Source organism: Triticum urartu, chromosome 6A, assembly GCF_056163025.1.
Source record: "Triticum urartu cultivar PI428250 chromosome 6A, HENAU_Tu73, whole genome shotgun sequence".
In the NCBI taxonomy this organism is placed as follows: Eukaryota; Viridiplantae; Streptophyta; class Magnoliopsida; order Poales; family Poaceae; genus Triticum; species Triticum urartu.
In genome coordinates this window covers 455,217,974-455,229,497 of record NC_141878.1, presented here as the reverse complement: position 1 = coordinate 455,229,497, position 11,524 = coordinate 455,217,974, and the positions used below count along the sequence as shown (strand labels likewise).

General features: G+C 47.9%; 1 long non-coding RNA gene across 1 annotated transcript; it reads right to left on the bottom strand.

Moving 5' to 3' along the window:
* Positions 1–1,591: 1,591 nt before the first annotated feature.
* LOC147965676 (uncharacterized) lies at positions 1,592–4,967 on the bottom strand. Its single transcript, XR_015607530.1, has 3 exons — positions 4,746–4,967; positions 3,180–3,254; positions 1,592–1,875 (listed from the first exon to the last, which is right to left on the bottom strand). It is a non-coding gene; the product is annotated as an uncharacterized LOC147965676 (long non-coding RNA).
* Between the last annotated feature and the right edge of the window lie 6,557 nt (positions 4,968–11,524).

The following is an 11,524-nucleotide window of genomic DNA, read 5'->3' as shown; positions in this document are numbered from 1 at the left end:
CCGTCAGCTCAGCACAACAGTTTATAAATAAAACTCATCACATAGATTGCTGACAAATCATAGAAATTGCTGACAAACTAAAGTTCTCACGACACCTTGCAAACATCTCCATGCCAAATTCAATATAAATGGCAAATTCATTCACGACAAGTTCACGACACATGGCTCCATGCCTTAGTACTACATAGTTCATGATAAATTTGGCATGCCTTCATCCGGTTACACGACGAGTCCACCGAAATGAAGGCTTTACTGAGTCATACAGGGCCATTTCCCCTTCTTGTCACGTGCCTCATCCTACTCTTGTGACTTGCCAGCCTTTGCAAGCTTTATTGTCCTCTCTTCACGAGCAAGCTTCGTTTGGCATGCCCTCTCCTCCTCGTGTTGCTTCCGCTCCATCCTCTCTTTCTAATGATGCTCTTCCTCCAATCCTCTTTTAAACCTTTCTTCGAACAGCCGCTGGCACCAAAGACAATCTTCATATTGGTCCTTCTGGACATCTTTTGGCACTTGATGATCTATCCAGGTGAAGTGCTTGCATAGAGGAGGCGGTGCCTGCATATAAAATGGATGTTAGTGTTGACACACATTTTGGAGTAACATGTTACTTCTCTAGCATATCGGTGGAAGGTCATAGGCGTTAGTTGGAAGGTCATAGGCATTAGGGCCCACAAACCAGCCCCTTATCCACCTTATCCATCACCCAAGACCCTACTGCCAGAGGTGCTGGCGGTAGGCTTCCGTACCCTACCGCCAGAGCCCATGGTGGTAGGCCCTTTTCCACGTCAACACGAGCCGACGGCTGCGAGTCACCGTCAAGGGAACTACCGCCAGAGCCCATGGCGGTAGGACGTGCAAACCTACTGCCACCCCCCCCCCCCCACCTAGCGGTAGGCAAAAGGGTCAGATCCCGAAATATTTCCAAAGGGGAGCTGGAAGCCAGCGCGCGGCGGATTTGCAGAAGCCATCCCTACTCGTCCGACCTCCCGCTATCTCCTGTCGTCTTGCACAACACCCGCTCCCCACCTGCACATCCCGCGTCACGGCCATCTCCTCCCTCTCTACACTTCATGGGCATCTTGTCCTCCGCTGCAGCCCTCTCGAGATCCCCTCCGCCGCCGCGGCCCTGCCCCATACCTCGCGGCCTCCTGCTCCTCTACGCCGCCTACTGCCAGGTTCTGCCCGCCTCCTCCTGGCCCACCCCTCCGCATCCTACCTGCAGCATGCTGTCGGCCGTTCTCACATGGAGAAGGCACAAGGGGCACCACCGCCGGCATCGCGGCAGTCCAGTTCCACCACCGCTGGTAGGTCCTCTGCCAATACACTGACAAACTGGTCATCTTATATGCTTTTGATTCTACGATTGATCTCAGTAATCACAAGGCCTATGCTCATCTAAACCATGTAGCAGACAGCAATGCCCCTACAGGATTAGGATTTAGGAAGGCAAAAAATCAGGATTATAGTCTAAAAGACTGTGACGCCCCCGATTTGACCGTACACTAATCATACACGCAAATGTGTACAATCAAGATCAGGGACTCACGGGAAGATATCACAACACAACTCTACAAAAAAATAAGTCATACAAGCATCATATTACAAGCCAGGGGCCTCGAGGGCTCGAATACAAGAGCTCGATCATAGACGAGTCAGCGGAAGCAACAATATCTGAGTACAGACATAAGTTAAACAAGTTTGCCTTAAGAAGGTTGGCACAAACCGGGATACAAATCGAAAGAGGCGCAGGCCTCCTGCCTAGGATCCTCCTAAACTACTCCTGGTCGTCGTCAGCGGGCTACACGTAGTAGTAGGCACCTCCCGAGTAGTAGTAGTCGTCATCGATAGTGGCGTCTGGCTCCTGGGCTCCATCGTCTGGTCGCAGCAATCGGATATAGAAAGGGAGAAAGGAGGGAGCAAAGCAACCGTGAGTACTCATCCAAAGTACTCGCAAGCAAGGAGCTACACTACATATGTATGCATTGGTATCAACTGGAATAAGGCTATCATATGTGGACTGAACTGCAGAATGCCGGAATAAGAGGGGGATAGCTAGTCCTTTCGAAGACTACGCTTCTGGTAACCTCCATTTTGCAGCAAGAGAAGAGAGTAGATGGTAAGTTCACCAAGTAGCATCGTGTAGCATAATCCTAACCGATGATCCTCCCCTCGTCGCCATGTGAGAGAGCGATCACCGGCTGTATCTGGCACTTGGAAGGGTGTGTTTTATTAAGTATCCGGTTCTAGTTGTCATAAGGTCAAGGTACAACTCCAAGTCGTCCTGTTACCGAAGATCACGGCTATTCGAATAGATTAACTTCCCTGCAGGGGTGCACCACATAACCCAACACGCTCGATCCCATTTGGCCGGACACACTTTCCTGGGTCATGCCCGGCCTCGGAAGATCAACACGTCGCAGCCCTACCTAGGCACAACAGAGAGGTTAGCACGCCGGTCTAAATCCTATGGCGCAGGGGTCTGGGCCCATCGCCCATTGCACACCTGCACGTTGCGAGGGCAGCCGGAAGCAGAAATAGCCCCCTTAATACAAGAGCAAGCTTACGTTCCAATCTGGCGCGCGCCGCTTAGTCGCTGACATCACGAAGGCTTCGGCTGATACCACGACGTCGAGTGCCCATAACTGTCCCCGCGTAGATGGTTAGTGCGTATAGGCCAGTAGCCATACTCAGATCAAATACCAAGATCTCGTTAAGCATGTTAAGTATTCGCAAACGCCGACCAAGGCAAGGCCCACCTCTCTCCTAGGTGGTCTCAACCTGCCCTGTCGCTCCGCCACAAAACAACAGTCGGGGGCCGTCGGGAACCCAGGCCCACCTCTACCGGGATGGAGCTACTTGCCCCTTCAGCCCCCATCTTCGAACAATATCATAAGTAATGTAACAGTATAAAGTATATAGCATATGCCCGTGATCACCTCCCGAAGTGATCACGGCCCAGTAGTATAGCATGGCAGACGGACAAGAGTGTAGGGCCACTGATGATAATCTAGCATCCTATACAAGCATTTAGGATTGCAGGTAAGGTATCAATAGTTGTAGCAACAATGACAGGCTATGCATGAGAATAGGATTAACGGAAAGCAGTAACATGCTACACTACTCTAATGCAAGCAGTATAGAGGAGAGTAAGCGATATTTGGTGATCAAGGGGGGCTTGCCTGGTTGCTCTGGCAAGAGAGAGGGGTCATCTTCAATGTAGTCGAACACATGGACACCGGCAGTAGTCTCGGAGTCTACCGGAAAGAAGTAACAAAGGGGGAACATAATAAATAACAGAGCAATCAAAGCAACACAAAGCATAACATGGTGATACGCGGTGCAAGGGGTGACCTAACGCAATAGGAGGTGATACCGGCGAAGGGGGAAAACATCCGGGAAAGTATCCCCGGTGTTTCGCGTTTTCGGACTGGTGAACCGAAGGGGGAAAGTTGTGTGTTTGCTATGTTAGGGATGCGTGGCGGACGAACGAGCTGCGCATCCGGATTCGTCTCGTCGTTCTGAGCAACTTTCATGTACAAAGTTTTTTCATCCGAGCTACGGATTATTTTATATTCATTTTTAAAGATTTAATTCATTTTTAGAATTAACAGAATTAATTTAATTACAAAATGCAATTATGACGTCAGCATGATGTCAGGGGGATGTCAGCAGTCAACTAGACAGTTGACCTAGTCAAACTGACATGTGGGTCCCACTGTCATTGCCTAAGACTAACTAAGCAGGTTTAATTAGTTTAGTTAATTGATTAACTTAATTAATCAAATTTAATTAAGTTAATTAATTCTTTAATTAATTAATTAATTTTTATTTATTATTTTTATTTATATATAAAAACGTTCTGTGGGCGGGGCCTACTTGTCATAGGCCCATGGTCATCCAGGGCGGGTCGTTAGCGGGTGCGGGCGGTGTGGCGGTGCGGGTGCCCGAACCCAGCAGGGCGCTGGAGCGGGGGAGTCCGGTGGCCACGGCCCGGCCATTGCCGGAGTGGGGTCCAGCCGGCGGGCAGCGGATCGAAGGCGACGGCGGAACGGTGGTGCAACGCAAGCGGGAGCTGAGCTGCGGCGCGGGCAGGAGGGAATAGGGAGGCCACGGCGGAGGGAGGCATCAGGGGTGAGGCGAGGAGCACGAGGTGCAGGCGCGCGCGCTTCGGCGCGGCCAGGAGGGGGCCAGCCACGGCGCGGGCGCACGGGGCGCGCGCAGCGTGCGGGCGGCACGGGCACATGGCGGCGACAGGGGGTGCCGCGAGTGGAGGCGAGGCGGCTGGCTGTGCGGGCGAGGCGGGGAGGAAGAGGCCACGGCGGGACGGGTGTGGCCAGGTGCGGGGCGCGGCACCGCGGGGTTGAGGCCGAGCCCCGGGGGAGCCGGTTGCGGAGCGGCGGAGGCGAAGCAGGGGCGGCCGCGGCGGCGAGCAGCGCGCGGGGGCTGCGGCTGAGGCCAAAGCGGAGCGCGCGGACGCGGGTGAGGCCGGACGCAGGACAGCAAGGTAGGCGAGCGCGAGGGCAGCAGTATCAGCGCAGGCGAAGCAGTGGCGGGGGCGCGGTCGCGCCGTGAAGGAGGTGGCCATGGGCGACGGTCGTCGCTGGGCGCGCGGAAGCGCGAGCGGGAAGAGGGGCGGGGGAGGGAGGCCGAGCGGCCGTTGCGAGCGGGACGGCGCATGCGGTAGTGTGTGGCGACGGAGAGCGGCATAGCGACCGAGGAGGAAAGAGGGAGGGGGCGCGGCTCACGTTCGTTGCCGAGGAGAGGGGCGGTGAGGCGCGAGGAAGCAGCCTGGGGAGGAGGACAAGGAGGACGGCGGCGATCCGGCAGGGAGGTCCGGCGACGGGCGACGTTGGCGACGGGACCGGTGCGCCATTCTCGATGGGGGGGCGATGGCGTTCGGCGGTGACGTTCTCCTCCCACGATCCCGATCCAGTCGGGGGAGAGGGGGAGATATTATTGGAGAGAGGGGGGAGTGTCAGTGGGGGTTTACGTCACGGGGGAGGAAGGGCCATATAGGCCAGATGGTTGGGCCGGCCTGGTGGCGAGCTGGGCCATTTGGCCCAGATGGCCCGGGAGCCTTTTTTTCTTTCTTTTGTTTTTGTTTAGTAGTTTTTCCTTTCTTTTATTTATTTCTCTTTTCTGTTTTATTTAGTTTCCTTTTATTTTAGTTTTATAAAAATTATCACTAGTACCTAAGTTAATACCTTTAAATATACTACTGTCGCATTAATTCTCAACCCGAATTAAAATAGTTTAATATTTTATAAAATTCAAAAGGCATTTATTTAAATATTTAAACCTCTGTTTTAATTATTTTGAACACTTAAACCTTTTATTAAATTTAGGTTTCTTCACCATTATTACTTATGCATTATTTGACACAACCCGAACAATTTAGTTTTGATGTTCGAAAACTTTTGTGGTTTGCCATATTTTGAATTTGAATTTTGAATCCGTTTTGAACTAGCGTGAGGTTATCAACAGTAACCGTGGTGACACGGCATCATTAGCAGGGAATTACTGTAGCTTAATTATCCGGGCGTCACAATTCTCCTCCACTACCAGAAATCTCGTCCCGAGATTTAGGACCGGGAGTAAGGGGGAAAGGGCCTGGTTAGGTAATCCTAACAAATCTCCTCGGTCTTGGTTGGTTTTCTCGAAGAGGTCAATCCATTACGTTGATGTCTTCATTTCTCTAGTTAGGCCATCATGATGAAGTAGGCATCCTTTCTTCAGGGTCTCCGTCATACTTACGAAAGAATAAGGGGGTATACCGGAAGAATGGACCTCTGAAAGGTAGACTATCTGGTAGCTAACATCGGGGAAGGTGGCGGAAAGTAACTCTCGAACTGAAACTTAAGAAAATATTGAGAGTAAAGTAAGGAGGTACCATGAGAAGTTTCAAGCAGGTAGGCAATCGTTCGATGCCTGAAACAAAGTGTGAAAGGGTTCCAGAGCAACGGGAATAAGTATTACGTCTGATACCAGAATAGATTACTAGGATAGTGACCCCTTACATACGAAGTCAAGCGCGAGGAATAACTTTGGAAAATGGGGGTGTACAAGAGAGTCAGGTTTCGATCCTGTGGAACTATGGGTTATGGGCCCACCATGTGGGATAAAAGTAGGAGGAGCGGTAACATCTTGCATGGTCATGATAGCAAGGCATGTCAGAGGGTAGTCTGTCAATTATGTCGGCAACAATGTCGATACCAAGGGCGAGGGATGAAGAGAACCATTTTCCTGCTCGTTGAACGAGGCGGACCAATAGGCAAAGTTCTCGTCCATCAGTGTTACCGAAATGTCATCAACAATGGTAACAGGGTCTTGCTGACAGAGTTGTACACCGAGGTGTTTACATAAGCAGGAGAATAATACTGCTTAGATTATATAGACCTCAAGAAAGGTTAAACCAAACAATGGAAAGGAAAATACGATTATCAGATTAAACAGAACAATGGAAAGGAAAATGTGTTTAAACACATATTTCAAGGGTATATCCTTCCCAAGGACAAGCAGAGCATGATATCCATGTCAGGATATAATGTAGAAAACTCTTTAGGTAGGGGAGAGAATTTTCATGACATTACCCATACAGCGGTGTTTGGATAATTGAGCAGGAAACATTTAGCACTGGGCTTCAAATGTTCCTGTTGAAAATCGGAGCACCATAGACATGCTTCAAGATAGCATTGACATGGTCAATAGGTGAAGATCAGACTTTGGAAACAAAAGGATCCATCAGGAACAACTTATAGAATAAGTCTTACAATTTCCTCATGGAAGAATGGACAATATTGCTAAAAGGAAGAACTATAACAATAGGGCCTCCGGCCAGGTGTGCTAGGTATGACACCACCTTATCGGGTCATACAAAGACCAACGTTATAACTCTTGGAAATATGTTCCAACCATCATATATGACCGAGATTCAGATTTGATTGGTGTCAGGATACCTCAGACTCAGGATGCCTGAGAAGAAAAGGTGCAATACAATTTGATGAGATGACATTGTGAGATTCTCAGAAATGATCTATGGAAGTGAGCTCTGAAACAAAAGTTCATCAGTAAACCAAGGAGAGGATGAGGAGGTGGCTGATAGGCTCAGAAACAAATCATCGAGATTTCCAAAGGATGGATTTCCACAATTAGGTGAACAAGGAAATATCATTTGTCGGATCAAATGATATAATGATGTATGCTCGAGGGAAAACATAGACAACTGAACAATGATAGAAGGGTGCACCCAGGAATCTGGACTAGGTAGCATGGTTAAAATTTAGCACGATGATGATATAGTCAACCGGGCTAGGAATGACTTGAAGGATTATTAAACTCGTAAGCAACGAAAATTACTTATAGTTATTGAATGGGAGTACAGACTCGATTCACTATCGGTGTCCTTGAGTGTCTAACAACTCAGAATCCGGGGAAAATTTTGGAATCTGTGAGAAATAATACTTGAAGAATAACTCATAAGAAGTTATGCAGTTCCGTGATAATCTCGAGATACCAGAGGGGGTAATACTCGAAGACAGATCAAAGTAGAGGTTGGACTGGGGTATTGCTCTACAGAAGGCAAGCGCTTAAACTTGCACGCAAAATGGTATTTAAAGGAGAACATGGTCGGAACCACGATTGCAAAAGGCCAGATCCCAGATATAAGATGAACTTATACCAAAGGAATAATTAATTTAAGAGAAGCTTTAATGATAAGATCTACATTGTGTCCATGGGCATGAACACAAAGTTCAAGGTCGACTCCCACTTCTCCAATGCATAACCTTTCATTCACTTATCACTTTCGAAGAAGTTGTAGTGTTGAAATTTTATCTGGCAAAATACCAGAAGTGTATGACTCGTGAAAACTTTCGAGTTCACACATATTAAGGAAGGCATAGGTTCAACCCATCAGGGTATCATGGAAATATATACCACAAGCTTCAATAGTAAATACCACCAGCTCGAAAGCTGAGCATGGTTGAGAAAGCAGAGGGTACAATTTACTAAAGGCATTATGTATCTGAGAGAAGGCCCACAAGGTTATTGAGTATGAAGGACGCTGTTGGATAAAACCCAACAAAGGATCTGCCGGTCCATAATGGAGCTGATGTGAGTATCGGTACACGATCAGAGGACAAAACAAAGCAAGGGCTTTCAATTATAGAAACACTGACTAATCTAGAGCTCAAATGCAAAGGGATTATGATTTTCAAATCAAAGGATCAGAAGCAAACGCTCTGATTAAGGATGTATAATTTGAGTAAGCTTAGGGGTAAAATCGACATCAATTTGATTGGTCGAGATCCAGCTCATGTTTAAGGCGATGTCTGAGCCGAAAGGATGAATCCTAGGATCTGATTGAGGATTGCGAGCATTTGCAACATATTGAATCAATGTACTCAAAATGATAGTAACAAAGGATGCCCATAAGATTACTATACTTATGGGATTAACCATAATGCAAGCAAGCAAGAATTTCAAGAGCAATAAGCTGCTAAGGATTTTCGGAATATCGAATATTATTTCGAAGAACTTAGTGAAACACATAAACAACTGGGGATGGGCGGATACTCGGTAAGTGCGAGGAATTATCCGTTGGGGTGTTCATGTGGGTAATGAACTGCAAGGCAGTAGGCACAAGGTATTCTCAGAACAATAGAGAGAATTTTCGGGGTATCTTGTAATAACAAGATCAATGGGATTGAAAGGACAAGTGTATGTAGTTATCCATAATAATATAACAGTGGTAGGGAATTTGCAAAGGCGGTGGGCACAAGGGTCTCGGGAAAACCTCGGAGAGTATCTTCCGAATCTTCTGGTGCAGCAAGCGATCATCTGGAGTGAGGGGTTCTCCGGGAGAAAGTCTTTCGAGAACCTAAAGTTAGTCCTTTTTGAAAAATCATTTAACCCGAATAGGGGAGAGATTAGAGTCCCAGAGTAAAGATCGAGGAGTAAAAGATCCTAATACCACCCAAATGGCGACGTGGGCCCGTAAGACACACAACCATGTTAGTAAAAAGTTTTGTAATGTCTAGACTCGACTTCGGCCAAGGAGTGTGGAAGGGGGATTCCTACAGGCAGTCGACTCTAATACCAACTTGTGACGCCCCCGAGTTGACCGTACACTAATCATACACGCAAACATGTACGATCAAGATCAGGGACTCACGGGAAGATATCACAACACAACTCTACAAAAAAAATAAGTCATACAAGCATCATATTACAAGCCAGGGGCCTCGAGGGCTCGAATACAAGAGCTCGATCATAGACGAGTAAGCGGAAGCAACAATATCTGAGTACAGACATAAGTTAAACAAGTTTGCCTTAAGAAGGTTAGCACATACTGGGATACAGATCGAAAGAGGCGCAGGCCTCCTGCCTGGGATCCTCCTAAACTACTCCTGGTCGTCGTCAGCGGGCTGCACGTAGTAGTAGGCACCTCCCGAGTAGTAGTAGTCGTCATCGATGGTGGTGTCTGGCTCCTGGGCTCCATCGTCTAGTCGCAGCAATCGGGTATAGAAAGGGAGAAAGGAGGGAGCAAAGCAACCGTGAGTACTCATCCAAAGTACTCGCAAGCAAGGAGCTACACTACATATGTATGCATTGGTATCAACTGGAATAAGGCTATCATATGTGGATTGAACTGCAGAATGCCGGAATAAGAGGGGGGTAGCTAGTCCTTTCGAAGACTACGTTTCTGGTAACCTCCATCTTGCAGCAGGAGAAGAGAGTAGATGGTAAGTTCACCAAGTAGCATCGTGTAGCATAATCCTAACCGATGATCCTCCCCTCGTCTCCATGTGAGAGAGCGATCACCGGTTGTATCTGGCACTTGGAAGGGTGTGTTTTATTAAGTATCCGGTTCTAGTTGTCATAAGGTCAAGGTACAACTCCAAGTCGTCCTGTCACCGAAGATCATGGCTATTCGAATAGATTAACTTCCCTGCAGGGGTGCACCACATAACCCAACACGCTCGATCACATTTGGCGGACACACTTTCCTGGGTCATGCCCGGCCTCAGAAGATCAACACGTCACAGCCCTACGTAGGCACAACAGAGAGGTCAGCACGCCGGTCTTAATCCTATGGCGCAGGGGTCTGGGCCCATCGCCCATTGCACACCTGCACGTTGCGAGGGCGGCCGGAAGCAGAACTAGCCCCCTTAATACAAGAGCAGGCTTACGTTCCAATCCGGCGCGCGCCGCTCAGTCGCTGACGTCACGAAGGCTTCGACTGATACCACGACGTCGAGTGCCCATAACTATCCCCATGCAGATGGTTAGTGTGTATATGCCAGTAGCCAGACTCAGATCAAATACCAGGATCTCGTTAAGCGTGTTAAGTATTCGCGAACGCTGACTAGGGCAAGGCCCACCTCTCTCCTAGGTGGTCTCAACCTGCCCTGTCGCTCCGCCACAAAACAACAGTCGGGGGCCGTCGGGAACCCAGGCCCACCTCTACCGGGATGGAGCTACCTGCCCCTTCAGCCCCCATCTCCGAACAGTATCATAAGTAATGTAACAGTATAAAGTATATAGCATATGCCCGTGATCACCTCCCGAAGTGATCACAGCCCAGTAGTATAGCATGGCAGACGGACAAGAGTGTAGGGCCACTGATGATAATCTAGCATCCTATACTAAGCATTTAGGATTGTAGGTAAGGTATCAACAGTTGTAGCAACAATGACAGGCTATGCATGAGAATAGGATTAACGGAAAGCAGTAACATGCTACACTACTCTAATGCAAGCAGTATAGAGGAGAGTAGGCGATATCTGGTGATCAAGGGGGGGCTTGCCTGGTTGCTCTGGCAAGAGAGAGGGGTCATCTTCAATGTAGTCGAACACACGGACACCGGCAGTAGTCTCGGAGTCTACCAGAAAGAATTAACGGAGGGGGAACATAATAAATAAAAGAGCAATCAAAGCAACACAAAGCATAACATGGTGATACGCGGTGCTAGGGGTGACCTAACGCAGTAGGAGGTGATACCGGCGAAGGGGGAAAACATTCGGGAAAGTATCCCCGGTGTTTCGCGTTTTTGGACTGGTGAACCGGAGGGGAAAGTTGCGTGTTTGCGATGCTAGGGATGCGTGGTGCATCAACGGGCTGCGCATCCGGATTTGTCTCGTCGTTCTAAGCAACTTTCATGTACAAAGTTTTTTCATCCGAGCTACGGATTATTTTATATTCATTTTTAAAGATTTAATTCATTTTTAGAATTAACAGAATTAATTTAATTAAAAAATGCAATTATGACGTCAGCATGATGTTAGGGTGATGTCAGCAGTCAACTAGACAGTTGACCTAGTCAAACTGACATGTGGATCCCACTGTCATTGCCTAAGACTAACTCAGCAGGTTTAATTAGTTTAGTTAATTGATTAACTTAATTAATCAAATTTAATTAAGTTGATTAATTCTTTAATTACTTAATTAATTTTTATTTATTATTTTTATTATTTTTATTTTTATATAAAAACGTTCTGTGGGCGGGGCCTACTTGTCATAGGCC